Consider the following 21,366-nt stretch of genomic DNA (forward strand, 5'->3'; position numbering starts at 1 on the left):
GTGGCCCTGGGTGTCCTGACTGAGATGACCTTGATAATTCAGGCATCCTCTAGCAGACTTTCTGGGTGTGTTTCCAGCTTGCTGGGCCTTAAGGTAAGTGGAATATATACCACCGAGCAGCACAGTGGGCTGGGATCCCTGAGCGATGGAGACACATGGGATGGCAGAGCAAGCACAAGCACAGCCCTGAAGCCAGCTGGCCTGAGGTCCAAAATGGGTCAACACCAGGACAAGAGAGGAAGCTGGTGGGTCAGGCAGAGTGAGAGCTACTGTCTCAGTGGATTCTCGCTTTCCCTCACTCATCTCTCTCTTTCTCTTGCCTACACACTCTAGGAGTACTATGTGTGGCCCATTTATAAATGAGACAATGTAAGCCCGAAGACATTGTTAGCTCAGATTCCAGAGTCAGGGTCTGCACCGGGGCCACTGAACATGAAGCTCATGTTCCTTCCCAGCACCTGCTGCTTCTCCATGTGGACAGACCTTTCCTGCCACCAGAATAGCAGCTCCTACTTTGCTCACTGCTGTACCATGCACTAGAGCAGAATGTGGTGCAAGGGACATGCTCTATGGATGTTGACTGAGTGAGTCAGTGAGTGAAAGATGGACTTTTGCTCTGATGGATGTGAAAATACATCATTCCCCTTACAATGGTCTACAGTCTGGGGTTTTGTTTTTTTAGTCTTGCTTCCTCAGTGAGTTAGGGGCTGATGCTACAGATTCCAGGGGTTAGCATGTACTTGGCTGCAGCCCAGGGGATGGACAGCTTGTCCCTGCCATGAGCACACAGTCACTGCCCTTTAGTTCCTGGTGCCCGCCCCTGAGACGCTCTGGACAGAGGTTGGGCTTTGGTATCAGACAGGCTCCCTCACTGCTGAGATGTGTGACCTCAGGCAAGTCACTCCACCTCTCTGAACCTCAGTTTTTCACCTGCCAAATGAGAGGCAATAATCACTAATCAGAAAAACTGATATGAAGGGCAGAGGCAGCGCCCTCAAACGTTCCGAGCCCCACATCAGGCTCAATGGGTGATTCCTTCTTCCCTTCCCATCCCAGCAGGGGTGGACAGCCAGACTGTCTGGGTTGAATCTGGACTCCGCTACTACTTAAGTTACTTAACTCTGCCTCAGTGTCCTCATCTGTAAACTGTGGGTAATAATTGCCCCTAAATCTCAGGGTTGTTAAGAAGAGTCAGTAAACTGACATCTGTAAAGTCCTAGAATAGCATCTGGCCACAGTGAGTGCAGTGGAAGCGTGAGTTAGTCCGTCGTATTATTCCAGACGGGTTGTACATTACTCATTTATCCCCAAAGGTGTACACATGGCTGAAACCATGCAGTCAAACTTTTTTGGAGTTGTGGTCCTGATTATCTCAAGAAAGCTTTGAACTCTCCCTGAAATATGCACAGATGCATGTTTTACAATTTAGGGAGATTCTTGAATCCCGTGAAGTCCGTGCAGTCCCTGTGGGCTAGGGCAGTTACTTTTTCCTGCAAAGAGCAGGCCTATATAAAGGAAAGGTGGAAAGAACTCTCAGGCATGTAGTGGGAGCCACTGACTTGGACCCTGCAGGAGAAGGAAGGAATGACTGCCATTGGTGTGGCTGTAGCTGGGTTCAGTCGCTAGCTCCAGGCTCAGTCCTGCCTAGCAGCCTGGCTGCTTCTTGTCTTAAGGTCTCTGGGAGGGCTTCAGGATTGTTGAACCCTTGCCTGTCACATCTTGAAGGCCAAGCGTTTCTTGTTAATCTTCCGTAAGGTCCCAGAGGACAATGAATTGTGCCACAGTCATACGTGGGCACATCAGAACAGGCCTGGCCTATAGAAGATGCGTAATAGAAACCAGTCATTGAATGAATGAATGAATGAATGAATGAATGAATGAATGAAGGAGATGCCAAAGGCCCTGCTCAAAGGTGCTGCTCAGGTGTTCCAGTGGCAAGATCCTAAAATCTGCAATACTCTCGGCAAGTACTGGTTTAAGGAAGCGGGGATCAGCTGCCTGACCAGGAAGGCCAGGGTGGATGTGGGGAAGAAGAGGGCTTGACCACTTCTCTTTGCCCCTAGGAAATACCACTGGGCCAGGTGGGGCAGCTGCTGTGACACCATTGATGTCCCCGGCAGGGAGCCAGTTTTTCCAGCATCCCAGAAGCTGCCTGAACTGTGCTGTAGGCATGAATCACTCCCTGACACCCTCCTCTGCTCCACTCACCCTAAATCATAGCCGAGCCCTTTCTCAATGGCTGTCTTGGTCTCCCATTCCAGCACAGGCTCCACTTATGCTGCCCTCCTGCTAACTGCTCCCAAACCCCTTCCAATTCCCTGGATTCCAAATAGAGCCAGGAATTTAATCTGCCCTTAAAAAGGCTGTCCTTGTTTTGAATTTGATTGGCAATGTAATAATAATGGTCATCATGAAAAATGTGGGAAAATAAAAAAATCTGGAGAAGAAAATAGAATCATTTGCAAACCTGGTGTTCAGCTTATAACTAGATATACTTGGTTTCCTTCCAGTCTTACAAGAAATGGGTATGTGCTCACACAGAACAGTAACAACAAAGCTCTTCCAGTCTTGGTTTGGGTGGAGGCACAAAGACTATAGATGGTATAGTCCAAAGAGAGCTCCGTGCAAAAATTCCAGAGTAGGTGGTCAAGAACAGGTCTCCTGATTCCTAAATGCTTTACTCATGTGAAAGAGGACTGAAAAGTGGTGAGAGGTGGAGACTGAGAAGGAATTACAAAGAGGAAGGAGGGAAGTGCTTCCCCCATGTTATCTTAAGAGTGCAGGGCTTCAACAAGACACTCATGCAACACAATATGTATCCCTGAAGTTAGAGAGGCTCAGAGGACTGGGGCTTGATGCTTGTCTGGAAATGCTAAAAGGTGTAGGTGGGTTGTTTAGACTCTCTAGGAACTCTACATCTAATTCTCTGTCCCTCTCTTAAACTCATCATTTTCTATCTGGCGTTTAGATACATGGATACACAGGATACATATATGTCCTAGTTATGTATGGCTGGGAAACAAGTCACCCCAAATTTAGTGGCATAAAACAACGGCAGTTGTTTGTCATTATTATTGCTATCTCTACACTTCTGGGGGTTGATTGGGCTCAGCTGGGTGGTTTTTGCTCAGGGTCACTTATGAGGTTGCAGTTGGACAGGAGCTGAGACTAGAGTCATCTTTAAGGTGGACATGCTTTCAGACCACCACATTTGATGTCCCTGTTGGACTATGGGCTTTTAGGAAGCAAGGAAAGTGTTTTATTCCTTTTTCTTCCTGAATTTGTGTCTTTCCCTCTAACTTTCATAGCTTAGCACATTGCTTAGCACAGAACAAGTCCTATGTTAGGGTCTGTTGAATAAAAAACAATAATTAGACTTCATTCAGGATCACCCTGGTGGATGGGAGGCAAGACTAGATTGCAGCTCTGACTCGGATGGACAGAGCAGCATGTGGAGGCTTGCATGGTGAATTTTAGGGCCAAAATGACTTCAAGAACAAACCAGGAATCCCGAGAGGACACACAGACCCTCTGAAGGAAGTGGACTGCCCCTGCAGAACCGGGAGACACCCCAAATACTGTGAGCACCCAAACTGCGGAAATGGGAAAGGGAGACCCTCCGCTATGAAACACACATCCCTACTGGGGAAAATGATGGCGTAGTTTGTGGGAGAAGTTTCTGACCTTACCTGGAGTTGAGTCAATTTAGAGAGCCAAGAGAAATACAGGGGTAGAGGAAGAGTGGGAAAGGCCCTGGGAGCTTGCTGGATCCCCAAGCAGGCTATTCCTGCCTGCCACCACAGGAGCCCTTCGGGAGGGTGGCCAGAGGTGTGGGGAAAATGCCACAGGGAGAAGGAAGTCTCCAGCTGAAATTTGTAACAATTTGAAGAGGGCGAGAAGCTTCCTGGCCAGAACTCGGGGAAGGGTGCGAATCCAGTGTGCAGACTCCACAGGTGGGTGAAGAACCAAAGCCCTGTTCTTTCACAGTTGGGAGGTGGGTAACCTGGGGCAAGTTCTCAAGCCCTGCTCGCCCACTGCCTGGAAACAGACTCAGGGCTGTTAGCAGGGGCATGGTGGGAGTGAGACCGGCCCTTCAGATTGTTTGGGAGCTGGGTGAGGCCTGTGACTGCTGGCTTTCCCCCACTTTCCTGACTACCTGCATGACTCAGTAGAGGCAGCCGTAATCCTCCTAGGTACACAACTCCATTGACATGGGAACCTCACTCCCATCCCCCACAGCAGCCATAACAAGGTCCACCCAAGGAAAGTCAGAGCTCAGACACACCTAGCCCTGCCCCTCAATGGAGCTTCTCTATCCACCCTGATAGCTGAAAGCAGAGAACATATACTCTTGGGAGTTCTAGAATCCCACCACCACCAGTTCCTTTCCATAGTACCACAGCTGATGCTCTCTGGAAAGCACCAGCTCCTGGCAGAAGGCCAACCAATAGAAAAATAGAACATTAAACCACCAAAGCTAAACATCCTCACAGAGTCCATTTCACTCCCCTGCCACCTCCACCAAAACGGGTGCTGGTATCCATGACTGAGAGACCCACAGACGGTTCACATCACAGGACTCTATGCAGACAACCCCCAGTATCAGCCTAGAGCCAGGCAGACTTGCTGGGTGGCTAGACTCAGAAGAAAGATATCACTGCAACTTGGCTCACAGGAAGCCATATCCATAGGAAAAGGGGGAGAGTACTACATCAAGGGAACACAGTGTGGGACAAAAGAATCTGAACAACAGCCTTCAGCCCTAGACCTTCCCTTCGACGGAGCCTACCCAAATGAGAAGGAACCAGAAAACCAACTCTGGTAATATGACAAAACAAGGCTTTTTAACACCCACCACCACCCCACACTAGCTCACCAACAATGGATCCAAACTAGGAAGAAATCCCTGATTTATGTGAAAAAGAATTCAGGAGGTTAGTTATTAAGCTAATCAGGGAGGCACCAGAGAAAGGTTAAGTCCAATGCAAGGAAATCCAAAAAATAATACAAGAAGTAAAGGGAGAAATACTCGAGGAAATAGATAGCATTTAAAAAAAAATCAAAACTTCAGGAAACATTGAATACACTGATAGAAATACTGATAGAAATACAAAATGCTCTGGAAAGTCTTACAATAGAATTGAACAAGTAGAAGAAAGAAATTCAGAGTTCAAAGACAAGGTCTTCAAATTAACTCAATCAAACAAAGACAAAGAAAAAAGAATAAGAAAATATGAACAAAGTCTCCAAGAAGTGTGGGATTATGTTAAATGACCAAACCTAACAAATCGGTGTTCCTGAGGAAGAAGAGAATATTCTCTGGGAATAATCAAGGAAATCTTTCCCAGTCTTGCTACAGACCTAAATATCCAAATACAAGAAGCACAAAGAACACCTGGGAAATTCATTGCAAAAGATAATCACCTAGGCACACTGTCATCAGGGTTATCTAAAGTTAAGACAAAGAAAAGAATTTTAAGCGCTGTGACACAAAACCACCAGGCAACCTATAAAGGCAAACTTATCAGATTAACAGCAAATTTCTCAGCAGAGAAATCTACAAGCTAAAAGGGATTGGGGCCCTATCTTCAGCCTTCTCAAACAAAACAATTTTCAGCTAAATATTTTTATCTAGTGATATTAAGCATCAGCAAAAAAGGTAAAATACTTACGAATATACCTAACCAAGGAGGTAAAAGACCTCTATTAGGAAAACTACAAAACACTCCCGAAAGAAATCATAGATGACAAAAACAAATGGAAACACATCTCATGCTTATGGATGGGTAGTATCAACATTGTGAAAATGACCATACTACCAAAAACATTCTACAAATTCAATGCAATCCCCATCAAAATACCACCATCATTTTTCACAGAACTAGGAAAAACAATTCTAAAATTGACATGGAACCAAAAAAAGTGCCTGCATAGCCAAAGCAAGACTAAACAAAAAGAATAAATCTGGGGGCATCACACTACCTGATTTCAAGCTATACTGTAAGACCGTAGTCACCAAAACAGCATGGTACTGGTTTAAAAATAGGCACATAGACCAATGGAACAGAAAAGAGAGCCTAGAAATAAATCCAAATACTTACAGCCAACTGATCTTTGACAAAGCAAACAAAAACAAAAACATAAACTGACAAAGCAAACAAAAACATAAACATAAAGGACACCCTTTCCAAAAATAGTGCTGGGATAATTAGCCACACATAGAAGAATGAAACTGGATCCTCGTTTCTCATCTTAATACAAAAATCAAGTCAAGATGGATTAAGGACTTAAATCTAAGACCTGAAACTATAAAAATTCTGGAAGACAATATTGAAAAAAACCCTTCTAGACATTGGCTTAGGCAAGAGTTTCATGACCAAGGACCCAAAAGCAAATGCAATAAAAACAAAGATAAATAGTTGGGACCTAATTAAACTAAAGAGCTTTTGCATGGCAAAAGGACCCATCAGCAGAGTAAACAGCCCACAGAGTGGGAGAAAATCTTCACAATCTATACATCTGACAAAGAACTAATATCCAGAATCTACAGTGAACTCAAACACATCTGTAAGAACAAAACAAACAATCCCATCAAAAAGTGGGCTAACGATATGAATAGACAATTCTCAAAAGAAGATATACAAATGGCCAAGAAACATATGAAAAAATCCTCTATGTCACTAATGATCAGGGAAATGCAAATCAAAACCACAATGTGTTACCACCTTACTACTGCAAGAATGGCCATAATCATAAAATCAAAAAACAGTAGATGTTGGCATGGATGCAGTGAACAGGGACCACATCTGCACAGCTGGTGGGAATGTAAATGAGTACAGCCATTATGGAAAATAGTGTGGAGATTCCTTAAAGAACTAAAAGTAGAACTACCATTTGATCCAGCAATCTCTCTACTGGGTAACTACCCAGAGGAAAAGAAGTCATTATACGAAAAAGATACTTGCACACACATGTTTATAGTAGCACAATTTGCAATTGCAAAATCATGGAACCAACCCAAATGCCCATCAGTGAGTGGATAAAGAGACTGTAGTATGTATTCACAATGGAATACTACTCAGTCATAAAAAGGAATGAATTAACGGCATTCGCAGTGACCTGGATGAGACTGGAGACTATTCTAAGTGAGGTAATTCAGGAATGGAAAACCAAACATTGCGTGTTCTCATTGACATGTGGGAACTAAGTTATGAGGATATACAGGCATAAGAACGATAATGTGGACTTTGGGAATTTGGGGGAAGGGTGGGAGGGAGGTGAGGGATAAAAGACTACAAATACGGTACAGTGTATACTGCTCAGGTGATGTGTGTACCAAAATCTCACAAATCACCACTGAAGAACTTACTCGTGTAACCAAATACCATCTGTACCCCAATAACCTATGGAAAAAAATAATAAAAATTACTACAATAATAACTACAACAAAACCAGCTCCTGTTTGTTGGGTTTTTGCAACGTGCTGGGTCTTGTGTTTGATGATGTATTGACATTAAATCATCCTAGGAATCCCAACAGATATGCTTTATCCTCATTAAAGAGAGGAGGTGGTGGAGGCCCAGGGGGGCTAAATGTCTTCCTTGAGGTCATACAGCTCCTATATGGGAAAACTTAGATTTGAACCCAGAAATTTCTGGTCCCAAAGTCCAAGCTCTTCACCTCTGCCTTGACTAGTACTATTAGAAAGGAAATTTAACCTCAACCAATTGTGCAGCCACCCAGGGGCAGTCCCAACCCACACTTTCCTCTCAAAGAGGATTGGACTCTTTTCTTGGGTTATGTGGGTAGACTGAGTCCCCTGTGGGCCTGTGACCCTGCAGGAAGCTGTGCATCTCCCAGGGAAATTCTGCTACCCTGAGGCCACACCCACAGTCACAGAGGCTAGGCCACTGTCCCGTAGGACCACAGAGGTACTAGGAAACCAAAGAATTCAGCTGCTTTTTGCTCAAGACCAACATTCCTCAAAATGTGACGCTGGAGTCTTCCATAAGAGAGGTACTCGTTAATTATTTTTGAGACAGAATCTTGCTCTGTCACCCAGGCTGGAGGTCAGTGGCACGATCTTGGCTCACTACAGCCTCAACCTCCTGGGCTCAGATGATTCTCCCACCACAGCCTCCCAAGTAACTGGGACTTCAGGCATGCACCACCACGCCCAGCTAATTTTTGTATTTTTTGTAGAGACGGGGGTTTCACTGTGTTACCCAGGTTGGTCCGGAACTCCTGGGCTCAAGCTATCCATCCACCTTGGCCTCCCAAAATGCTAGGAGCCACTGTGCCTGGCCTAGAAGTTGTTATCAAAAGCAAAGAACCACAGGCTTTCCCCCAAGTCTCTTGAATCAGAATCACGGGTATGGGAGTGCAGGGCGGGTCTTGGGTGGGGGGGTCTGCACAAGAGAGTCTTCAGAATCACCCACCAACTCAGGGCAAGCGCTCGGCGGGGCCCGATCGCTGCAGTTTGAACTTTCACCACCAGAGGGCGCACCTCCATTTCTTAACTGCATTGGCACCTCCTCCACCTTCAGGCGCTCCTAAAACCCGCGCCCTGGGACTTTGGGTGGGAAACAGTGGCTTTTGCGTTTGGGAACACAGGTTTAGTCCTCTACTATTCTGAAAGTGTTAACACTAGCTCATCTAGCCAAACACCCCGTCTTACGTGAGAGACAGAACTTGACTAAGGCAAGTTAATGGAGGAGCTGGGCTCAGAAAGATTCGCAACAGCAGGGTTCACACCACACAGGCCCCTTCCTCTCCTGAGCTTAGACTTGTCGAAGGTTGGAGGGGAAAGAGAAATAGCCTTTGGCCCTGTGGGGAGAAGACTTCAGCAGGACCCTGCGTTCATTCCTTCATTGATTCATGCGCTTGTTCTCAGCTACTTACTGAGCTCCTGCTGCAGTGACCAAAATCACCCTGTTTTGGTTGGTGGGAGCCGCCCCTGCAGCTGCACAGGGTGGGCGGGCTCTGAAGAGGAGAGCAGGAGCTGGGATTGACGGCAACGGGGGACTCGCTCCGGCTGGGGGAGGGGGCCTTCAGGAAGGGCTTCCTGGAGAAGGAGCATTTGAGCTGAGCAGAATGACAAGGAGGTACCAAGTGTGGAACAGTGTTCCAGGTGGGGGAATAGCATGGGCAAATGTCCTGCAGAAGTATGGAGCATGGAATGATGATGGCTGTGCTCGGGGCCAGGGCACATCCAGGACACAGACGTGAGCAACCTTGACCTTAGAGAGCAGCAAGGACATGGTGAGGCAGCCCCAGGTGAGGCCATAGGCCGTAGAGCAAGGCGAGGGAAGGGGAGATAGGGGCAGGCATCATGGAGGAGGGGGCATTAGGTTGATCCCGATTTGGTTTGATTTGAGGATTCTGATTCTGGTCATGCAGAGCTGGTATCACCTTAGCCATGAGGATTTTCTAACTGATGCTGAGCTGATGATTTCAGAAGTGAAGACATTTCTGAACTGAGGAGGGAGGGAGGGGATGGCGATTTCTGTTCTTCAAGGGCCTGCTTCATCCTCCAAACCCTATCCCTCTGCCCACCATGGCTCCAGCCCAGCCTTGTTGCCCTTCCCACCCCAGGCTTCCTGCATACGCTGTGGTCTCTGTGCAGTGCTGACCAAAGTCCAGAGTCAGAGCAAACACCTGACCTTCTGCCCTGTCTTTCTGTACCCCTCAACTCAGGGCCTCCTAGGTCTCAGTGCTTTGGAGCTGTTGTGGATTGTAGCGTAAGGAGAGGAGCAGGTTTTCCAAACTCCTGTGTGGCTATGAAGGACTTGCAGCAGGCCCTTGGAATGCAATCTGACTCTGTTTCTCGATGCTTGGCTGCTGACAGCTTTTAATCTTGGTTCCTCCCTCTCCGCTTTCTGCCCCACATCTGGGCCCACTGATGGGATAGCCCAGTGCCTCTCAAACGGTGCTCAGGAATTCTCACTCCAGCCCCACATACTAACCACCATAAAATGAGTCCATTAAACCTCTTTCCTTTATAAATTACCCAGTCTCAGGGATGTCTTTGTTAGCAGCTTGAGAATGGACGAATACATGGACAGACGCACAGCCCAGGCCATGGGACTGTGCAAGGTATCAGGGGCAGATCCTGAAGAAGGGAGGTGATTGCAACCCAGAGGCAGGATGGACACCTCCCACTCAAATCTGATCTGGATGTTGAGACCAATAGCAACACACATGAACCTGAGGATATAGAAAGATTTAATGCTCACACTATAAGGCTTCTCAGGACGGCAGGGCAGGTTGCCTAAGGTGCTCTGAACAAGGGGAGATAGGGGCAGGCATCAGTTCCACATGGCTGGGGAGGCCTCACCATCATGGCAGAAGGTGAAGGAAGAGCAAAGTCACGTCTTACATGGCAGCAGGCAAGACAGCATGTGCAGAGGAAGTACTCTTTATAAAACCATCAGATCTCCCGAGACTTACTCACTGTCATGAGAACAGCACAGGAAAAACCCACCCCCATGATTCAATTACCTCGCACCAGGTCCCTCCCATGACACGTGTGGATTATGGGAACTACAATTCAAGATGAGATTTAGGTGGGGACACAGCCATACCGTATCAGTCCCTCAGGCTGGAGCTAGCAGCACACCTGAATGATGGGCCACTGAGTCTCTGTCCTGGAAAGTGAGATTTGGACGTGAGGAAAACAGTGAGCAAGAGTCTTGAGTGCTGAGTTGTGGTTGCAGGAGAGCCTCAAAAGACAGCCCATAGCCTCCTGCAGCTGAGTCCCCAGAGCTGGCTTTTCTGTAATCCAGTCCTTCCATGCTCTGTGAGGCTCACCCACAACCTGGCAGTCCTTCCAATATTTTTGTTTGTTTATTTGTTTAAGCAATCCAAAAGGGTCTCTAAGATTACGTTTTTGTAACCAAAAGAAGTATCACTAGCACAGGTATTAGCATATTTCACAAGTTGGGCTGATATTCTCCCTCAATTTTGTCCTTAGTATTACTTTCCACAGCAAACTCATCCTTTATCTTAGTCCATCATTGTGCTTAGCTTAGCCTTTTTGTGGATAATTGTAATCTTCAAATTAGTGGCACTGAGTGAGGTCTGATCCCATGGAGTACACATTTATCCAAGTCTTTTTGGTGGCGTCTGGGAAGGGATTTGTCCCTGTGGCAGATGATATATGGCTTCAAGGCCTTTGCTGCTCTTCCCATAAAAGGTGGAGCCTATTTCCCCTTTCTCTGAGTTTAGACATCAGTTGTGGCTTGTCTTAATAATATGGGAGAAGTGATGCAACGTGAGGCTTAGCCTTAAGTTCTGCAGCATCTGCTTTTACATGCTGGACTGCTCCTTTTGGGAAGCCAGCTGCCATGTATGAAGTCCGAGTGATCTGAAACTGCCATGTTGTGAGGAAGCCCAAGCTAACCGAATAGAGAGAGAGGTATCATGGAAAAACACTTAGGCACCAGACATGTGAGCAAAGCCTCTGTGGCCTTCCAGGCCAGCTCAGCCAGTCATGGTATGAATGCAGCTAAGTGAACTATTCTGGCTGGCACTACATGGAGCCAAAGAACCACTTGGCTAAGTCCTGAATTCCTAACCCATTGAATCTTCAGCAAATAAAGCCATTGTTGTTTTCAGCCACTGAGATTTGGGGTCATCTGTTACATTGCAATGGATTCTCCAAACAGTACCATACTTAAAAGACTTTTCAAGTCATTGTTCCTTTTCGTTTTTCTTTTTGAAGAACTCCAAAGCATAGCTCGCCTGATAGACACTACATAGCCCAACATCACACCTGGATAAATGATGTTCCCATGGACTAGAAGGCTGAGATCTGGAAAGGAGACGTGGGGCCAATTACGTAATCATTGGTTATTTATTGAGTACCTACTCTGTGGCAGTCACTGTGCAAGGCTCTGGAAATTGAACACTGAGCAGGACAAAGTTTCTACCCTTGTGGAATGTATATTCTAGACAGATTGGTGGGCAGTAAACAAATAAACAAATAATAGAATTTCAGCTTGTGGTAAGTGCCAGAAGAAGTCCAGCGGGGAGCAGGAGATAAAGAGTAATTAGGGGCAAAACGTCAATGACGTCCACTCTGAGGAAGTGGCATCTGAACCAAGAGCTGCATGGAGGGAGCGGATAAACCATATGAACAAGCATGGCTGAGCATTTTGGGCTCAGGGAAGAGCACAGGTTTCCCAGGCCACACAAGAAATCAGCAGCAGAAGGCGGTGGCCGGGGCACCTAGGCCACACCAGGAAGTCTCTGGAGAAGACGTAGCCTCTGCTTCACTCAGATGCCACAGCACCTGTTGCCGTGGAAACCATCTTGCAAAGAAAGTGATGGTCTCTGGCTCAGCAGCACCATAGAAACGGCAAGGAGAGAGACGGTGAGGGGGTGGGTGCAGGGGGAGAACTGGGCATTTGCCAGCCTCCAAAAGGTGTGTGGGTGGGAAGACGAAAGGCTTCAGAAACAACTAGCTGAGCATCACACACAGCTGAAATGACGGGTTTCACTGCAGGGATGACTGGGTTGGATGAGCCTGCTGAGAGCTTGATCATAGTAAGTTAAAAAAATTTAGAGAAACAAAGGCAAACAACCTAAGGAACAGCAAGGCTGCTCACATGGTGGGCTTGTGGCTCTCAGGAGTCAGATGCCAGGCTGCCTGGACAGCGGGAGGGGATGGACCTGCCAGTGAGGTGCATTCCTGGTGGAAGTCGCTGCCTGCCCTCAGCTGGAGGCTGGAGAGGGGCCCCTCCCCACAGGGTCAGATCAGCCCAGCACAGGACACATTTACTAAAACACGGGGGTCCTGGCAGCACTGAGGGAGCCCCTCCCTAGGGGCGGTTCCTGGTGGAGGGAGCTGGAGAGAAACTGAACTGATCATGGGGGTAGGGGAGTGGCTGCCTGAAGCCACCCACCCCGGCTCAGATGAATGTCCTGGGAACTGGAGCCAGGAGGCCTGGGTTCCAGTTCTACGTCTGCCATTGGTCACTAAGTGGTCTGCAGCAAGTCACATTCTCTCTCTGGGCCTCAGTTTCCTCATCTATTAATCAAGGTGGCTGGACCAGGAAAACGTTGTAAACTGGATCATCTGGGGCCAGGTCATTAACATGACAAGGAGGCAGGTCACGGGAGCTCAGAGGAGAGCCTGCTGGCAGCTTCAGGAGGACCGGGATCCCTGACCGTGCCACTGCCATGTACATCACCAGTGCCTGGGGCTGTGTCCACATGGCGCAGATGCTCCGTGAATACTTGTTAGAGGTATAGATGAAACTGTGTGTCCAGTCTAATGACCACGTCAACGGATCTCCTGATTACACCAAAGAAGTTGGAAATTTGGGCATTTTAAATTATAAACTATCCCAATTTTTAACTGTGGGCCTCTAATTTCAGTAAGTTAGGGACATTTGTACATACCAAACTGTACAGGTTTGTGTACGTTCAGCTTAAAGATCTTCAAGGCCTTTTCCAACTCTGCATTCTTGGGGGGATGAAAATGTTTATGTCACACTTGGTCCCATAAAGGATTTCAGGCAGCTTTGAAGACCTCCCCAATTTAAATTTAAAAAATTTAAAATTAGGCCAGGCATGGTGGCTCATGCCTGTAATCTCAGCACTTTGGGAGGCCGAGGCAGGTGGATCACCTGAGGTCAGAAGTTCGAGACCAGCCTGGCCAACATGGCAAAACTCTGTCTCTACTAAAAACACAAAAATTAGCCAGACGTAGTGGCGCACACCTATAATCCCAGCTACCTGGAAAGCTGAGGCAGGATAATTGCTTGAACCCAGGAGGCGGAGGTTGCAGTGAGCCAAGATCATGCCACTGCACTCCCTCTCAAAAAAAAATTAAAATTAAAAAGACATACCTAAACAATCAGGAGAGATAATCAAAACAGAATGCTGATCAAAGCAATTATAAAAGAGAACAAAAGTAGAGGACTTACCCTACCTGACTTCAGCACTGACTACAAAGAACTGGTCAAGGAATCAGAACAGAATGCTACAGCCAGGAGGCTGTGTGGACTCAGTGTGTAGAGCGTGCATGTTTACAGCTCAAAGGCGCCATGCAGCTATTTGCCTCCAAGTTTCCAAGAGACCAAGGTCAAAAGCCTCATTCTCGCTGTTATGATGAGAAAGGGATACTGGTTCTTCATGTCCCAGCCCCTAACTTGGAAGGCAAATTCTGACTTCAGAATGTCCTGTGGCTCCTGCTGGCCGCACACCCACCTTCTCCTGCTTCAGGGCTGGACATGCCTGGGAAAGGCAGAGCCAGGGACCTGGGACTTATTCTTGGCAGCTCTGCCCTTAAATGAGAATCAAGGGCTCCTTCTAATCCATGCCAGGTTGGCCTCACCATTCAGGATCACCCAGACAGCACCACCTGGCCCTGCCAGGATTACCTGTAGATTGCAGACCCCACCCCGCGGATGCTGACTCAGCAGACCAGGACCGGGGAGGGGGGGGGGCGGGGGGGCTCTGGGCCAGGGATGTTTGACTTGGTCTCCAGGGATTTCTGGAGTAGCCAAGAGCAGGCCAGCCCAGTTGTGCCATTGGGGGAGCTCAGTGCATGTCTCAGGGATGCCAGGACACCCCTCAGGTGTCTCACCAACCTCATGACCAGCTCCCAAAGTGGCAGACGGGGCAAAGAGAAGCTGTGGTTGCCAGGAATGCCTTGGATTTAGATCTAGATTTCGACCCAGACAGCTCTGCTTTTCCATCTCCACCCCATGTCTCTGTAGGTGTTCACACCCATGCGTAGCTGGTTACAGACAGGCCTGCACACACTTCTACCTGCAGTTGTCTCTGTCTCTCTCTATGGACATGGGTGATTTATGTTACACAGATAGCCATGCATGCATGCAGTACTATATGACACATGTGAACACACACACACAGAGGAGGAGAGAGGAGATAGTAACTTATGACTTCATAAAAACAGGGCCCCCACATGCTAACATTGCTGGATTTTGTTCCTGCAGGAGGCCGGCTGGTGAATGGGCCTCAGGAAGTGGCAGTCAGGCCTCTGTAGGAGGCATTTGATTAAGGCCTGCTGGTGTCATGGGGCATATCGTGTTTGGGGCACCTACAGATACAGAGGGACGGGCAGTGATGGCAGACAGAGGCTTGGGGTGCCCCTGGCGTTCAAGGCACACACGTTCTGCAGGTGGCATCACACCATCACACGGGAGTCTTCTTAGACTTGAGTCCTGTCCTTGCAGACGGGCTGGAGGTCCTCCACAGGGGGACAGGGTCATGTGCAAGCCACCTTCTTCAGGAAGCACTTTCTCGAAGCTAATGCTCTTTTCCTCTTGGTAGGCCCTGACCTGCAGGGCTCTCTGCAGACACCCCTGAACCTGGGATCCACACAGCCTCTGTCGGTGGAAGAGCAGGCATGGGGAAGCAGGACTTTCGCAGGCTCTGGTGTTTAATCTGATTTGGGCGTCTACCCGGTCCACGTCCCCAGAAGCCTGTGGCACGAAGTGCTTCCCTTCATGTCGCATGACCACGCAGGTGCTCTCAATGCAGAGGCCACTGTGGGAGGGTGACGTGTCAGCGCCTGATTCCTGGGCTGCAGTCAAAACACTGCTTCTTCCTTCCCGTTGGAAACGCTTGTCTCAGTGAGTCATGGCACACGCTCTCTGCCTGCTTACCACTACATGATCAATTCTAGGCCTTGGAGGGGACACCTCTGTCTCTCCTCCCATGCACCCTCTGGCTCCACGCAGCTGTGCTGTGCAAAATTTGCAGTTGGACAGAACTCCCATCAAGTCAGGCCCTGCAACTGCTGTGTGCATGCCCAGGGGCAAGTGATTTCTCCAGCTGGGACTCAGTTTTCACATCTGGAAAATGGGAACCACCCTTCCTACCACAGAGGGTTGCTCTGAGGATTAGCTGGAAGAAGTAACCTAAAAGCGCTTTGTGAATTTTCAAGTTTTGCCCAAATGTACGGCCCGTGGGTGCCCTATCTCCAACAGTTGTCACCCGAAGCACTGTGGTTGAAAGATGGCGAAAGTCGGTGCCCATGGTCCCAGGGTACCTTCCTTCTTTTCCGGGAGCTGCTACTCCGCCATTCACCAGGTCTCCGTTCACTGACTGCAACATTGGGTCCTTGAGGGAGGGAGGACAAGGCTTTGGATTGCCAGAAGATGCCACAGAAATGCTTCTAAGGCTTCTGCAGATGCTGACTTCCCTGTGTTTCCTGATTGACTCTCAGAGCTGGATGACACTGGGGCTGAGAGGGACCTTAGAGCCATGGTTCTCAGCAGGGGGTAATTTTTTCTCCTTCTACAGACATTTCTGGTTTTCACAACTGGAGGGGGGTGCTAGTGGCATCCAGGAGATACCAGGAATGCTGCTGAACATCCTAGCATGCACAGGACAGCCCTCCATGACAACGGATTATCCAGCCCAAAATGTCAATCATGCTGAGCCTGGAAAACTCCAGTTTACCGATAGATGAACTGAGGCCACGGAGGGGTAGCCTAGCAGTGTGTTGGCTTCCCACCATGGTTTCAGGATGTGGTTGTAGGATGGGAAGAAACCTCTTCGTGGTTGAGGTTTGAAGCACTGTGCACCATATTCTAAATAGTGTGCTTGTTAAGGAGTTGCATCCCATCACACACTGTCTTGCACTCACCTTTGTGATGGTCAGAGCTGGGGGAGGCAAGGCCTTTGGACATCATGAAATTAACTGGTCAATCAACAGACCTCCTTGTCCCTCTCTGAATGTTCAGGACACCCTGCACCTCTGTGCTTTGCACAATCCCCTTTTCACCCTGCAGCACAATCCCAGCTCTGCTTGCTTCACTCGACCCATGCATCTCCTTGAAGACCCTACTCAGACATCGTCCTTCTGGAAAAACTTTCCTGATTATTGGCCCTGCCCTGGCCTGGGCTCCTCTCCCATGACACACTCCCCTTAATTGCCCTACTGTGTGGAAGCCACAGGCTCTGAAAAGAGGAGGGCAGGAGAATGGAGCTGGGTTTCGAAGAGAAGCAAAGGTACAGATGGAGAGGTGGGGCAAAGCAGGGCAGATTCCCGGGAGCTTGTTCCCCAGGACCCCAGCTTCTCTTTCCATCCCATGCACATACTTCTCACTCCACAAAACTGAGAGTTCTGTAAAAGCCTCACAAGTTCCATCAACACACAAAGCCTGTGAGTTTGGCTTTATGTCCTTGGAGGTTCTCATACGCATAAAATATCTAGATGTATTTAACCAGGCTGTCTTAGAACTAATCACATTACAGTGACCTAAGCACATTATATTTTTTAAAACAACATTTTGGGCATCTCTAATTTCAACAAATGGGGGATCTCAGACACAGTGCCTGGTATTCTAATGGGCATTGTCCATACCTTTTGCTGTCAAACTGCATAACTGCCTTCGAAGGTTAAAGCAGATGATTCGTTTTGTAGGTGAAAAAACTGAGACTTGGGTGAGGTAAGGTGGCCCAGGACACACAGCTGATAGGTGACATGGGAGTGGAATCTGAGCTGGTTTCCACTCTGTCCAAGTCCTCTGGGTCCTAGCATCCACTTCCCCAGGTAAGGGAAGGGAAGTGACTAGAGCAACGATTGAATGAAATAAAGCCCCAGTGCATGACAGTATCGCTCTCTTCTCCACAACTCTTCCCCACTGCCACCAGCTCCACCATTGCTGACTCATGCTCCCTTTTATTTCCCAGGGGTGGTGTCTCCTTTACTGCTTTGGGAAAAAAAAATAAACAAATTAACTGAAAGAAATGCATTTGCCCAGGCCTGCCACCTTCCACTGGGATATTTCTGGTTCCTTTCGTATTTACTTTGCCTCTGCCCTCATGGTCCTCCCCCGGGCTGACCCTCCTCTGCGGGTTCACTTTCATAGCTTCCTGACACATTTCTTGCCTTCCATACTCTCATTGGCTCTAGGCTGCAGGCTGCTTGATGGCAGAGGGCCTGGTTTCAGTGTCTCTCCCCAGTGCATTCCCCAGTAGTGCTCAGGAAGTCAGCTCAATTGACTCCTCCACACTGCAGGTGGATGATGGCTGTAGGTGCATCTCAGCACCACCTCCTGAAAAGCTCTTCTAATGGTTGCCTGGAGCACTGAGCTCAGTAGCACAGAATTCTAGGATTGACTACTAATGTCTGCTACTGGAGCAGAATAAGAGGATGGGAAATTCAGCCTGTTTGCTGGTCCTAGAATAGAGGATCAGAATACTGGGAGGAAAAGATTGGGTTAGAGAGGATTTTCCTTATAAATCATAAGTCCTCTGAACCGATTCACTGTAAAACAAATAAACATCAAGATGCATTTAGAGGGTCATAGTAAACAGTGGAAAATGCGTCATAAAGATTGGTTATAGAGATGTTTCAGGGTTTAATCTTTTGGGGCAGTGATATGGTCTGGTTATGTGACCCCACCCAAATCTCATCTTGAATTGTAATCCAAATTGTAATCTCCATGTGTTGGGGAAGGGAACTCATGGGAGGTGATTAGATCATGATGACGGCCCCCCCATGCTGTCCTCATGATAGTGAGTTCTCATGAGATCTGATGGTTTTCTAAGGGGTTTTTCCCACTTCACTCAGCATTTCTCTCTCCTGCTGCTCTGTGAAGAGGTGCCCTTCGCCATGATTATAAGTTTCCTGAGGCCTCCCCAGCCATGTGGATCTGTAAGTCAATTAAGCCTCCTTCCTTTATAAATTACCCAGTCTTGGGTATTTATTCACAGAAGCATGAAAGGGATGCTTACATTGTAACAAGATGGAGACCGCTTTGCTGGCCAGAATTACTTTTCCAATGAACTCTGCCTTTGAGGAGGTGCTGATAGTTGCTCAGTTTGGTGCATCCAGTTACACTGTTGCTCACCACTCAGTCTGTGTCATTGAAAGCCTCACACCCCATTATATCCTGACTTCAATCTCTGCTACTGCTCAGCTTGACCAAGTCCCAGGCCAGCCTCAGGTTGCTTATCTGTGAAATAGGAGTAATAATTCTCTACTTGCAGCACTGTTGGCCAGATTTTCTGAGGTAAGGAAGGAGACATGTTTCATGAGCTTCAAAGAGCCACATACCTGTCAGGATCCATTTATGAACTGGGCAGCAACTGAACGATGTCATCATGAGGTAGAAGCCCCACAGGACTTATTGTTAAAACTGCAACTACTTTTACACCAACCTGATAATATTTCCCAGTCTCTGATGGATGAAGTGAAAAAATCAGCAGGAACCAGCAGGTGGTGCTGAAGGCAACCTCTAGTTGCCCTCACTGCTCATCAGCATAAGATACTCCCACCAGCGCCATGATAGGTTACAAATGACATGTCAGTAACCCAGAAGTTACCACCCCTTTCCATGGCGACAACCTGGAAATTACTGCCCATTTCCTAGAAAGTTCTAAATAACCCACCTCTCAATTTGCATTAACCTGCCCCTTAGTTTGCATGTAATTGAAGTTGGTACACCTGACTATAAAGAGAGTTGCCAACAACCCATGGGTTGCTGACTCTGGGTACACTGCAATGAGTTATTCCTGATCACAAGGATTAGTCCCACTCAATAAAATATTGCTAACACCACTGGCTCACCCTTGAATTCTCTCCTGGGTGCAGTCAACAACCCTCCTGGGCTAAGCCCCAATTTGGGGGCTGCCTGTCCTGCATCAATCACATCTCCCTATGAGAAGCATAATTGTGAGTGTTTTGTTGCTGTTTTGTTTTTGTCTTTGTTTCTTCAACCCTCAGAGGCTGTGAGGTTGAGAAACCTTTGGAACTTTTAGCCATAGCCCCACGTTTCTCTTATTTTATCGTCTCATATTTTTACTAGGTAATGACAGCCTTGGTTGGGTTGACTTTTCTAGAAATGATATTGCAACAAGAGTTGTGGGTTTTTGGAGTTTTCCTCTGTGCTCCCCTGTCTGGTCTGTGCCCCTGCCTCCTGCTCCTGAGCCAGAGGAAGCTCCAACAGCAGCTGCCCCACCTGGGATTCCTTTCATTGTGTCTTGATCTGAAGAGAGGACCCTTAGCTCTCACTACATTCCTCAAGGGGTTGCTCACCCCAAAATAGAGAAGAATAACTAGCCAATTCCAAATATTCGGGGGAACTGAGGACCAGCAAGGTCTGTGGTGGTGCAGCGCTAAGTAAGGCAGGATGGGATCACAGTTGTGTGAGGCTGAGATGGCTTACTCCCCCCTGCTCTCTCCACCTACATGTCATGGGGCCAGGTTGCTGCCATTTGCTGGGATAATGACAGGTGGGAAAACAGAAGCAGAAGGTGAAAAAGGGAGTGACAGGAGGTAGCCAAAGTGAGCCAGAGAGTGACTGCCCAGAGAGGGGAGCAGAGCATGGCAGGTCCCCTCTGGGAAGGAGGCATTTGAACTGAGACCTCTGAAGCCAACCAGTATCTCTAGAAAGGGTGTGATCTTCAGAGGCTACAGAACAAGGTCAGAATCTCAGCTCTGCTTCTAAACAGCAAGTGAGTTCAAGTCACTCAGATCTCTGAGCCTCAGATTTCTCACTTACATGTGGGGACACCTACCCCACAGGGCTGTGGTAAATGCAATAATCTACATAATCTGCAATAATCTACGTAATGCACAATAATCTTCCTGGCCCATAGTAGGTGCTCAATTGATGCTCCTCTGCTTGTGTCATACCTACAAGTTGCATTGAAAGCAAACAGAGTCTAGAATAAGGGTGATGGAAGTCCTCTATCCTCTACCTGCTTCTGACCCTGCCTGGAGCAGAGTCCCAAAATAAGTACTCCCTCCTGCAGGCAGAGACAATGGGAATGTGGCTGGAGAATATAGACAGGGATGATAAGGGCTCTCTGGGATTGTGTCCTGAAACCCATCTAAGGAACAGATGGCATATACATAGACAAAAGACAGTACAGGGACAAGCTGAGGTGCTTTGTGAGATACCTGAAGGCCGGTCAACCATGCATCCATTCGGCCCTTGTTAAGTGCTTCTATGTGCCAGCGACATGCAGTGCTCTGGGAACACCATGCCAGATATAGTGCTCACTCTGAAGGAACTCACAGACTTTGTGGCCAACATTTGGGAAGGAGTAGGCTGTGCCACTCTGTGCACTCCAATGTCTAATGGCTTCCTGTTCCGATTAAGATGATGTCCAGAGTTCTTAATATTGTCCAGGATCCATTGAATGGTCAGCCTCTAAATACTTTCCTGTTTCACTTTCTACCACCGTCCCCTTCACTTACTCCACTCCAGCTCCCACTCCAGAAACCCCACTTTCTTTCTGTTCCAACGTGCTAAACTCAGTCTACCCCGTGGCCTTTGCACATCCTATTTCTCCTTCAAGGGCAACTCTTCCAGGCTGGTCCTCCTTGTCACACAAGTCTCTGCTCCAGTGTGACCTCCTCAGGGACTCTCCATG

This window comes from Piliocolobus tephrosceles, chromosome 6 (genome assembly GCF_002776525.5).
Source record: "Piliocolobus tephrosceles isolate RC106 chromosome 6, ASM277652v3, whole genome shotgun sequence".
Lineage (NCBI taxonomy): Eukaryota > Metazoa > Chordata > Mammalia > Primates > Cercopithecidae > Piliocolobus > Piliocolobus tephrosceles.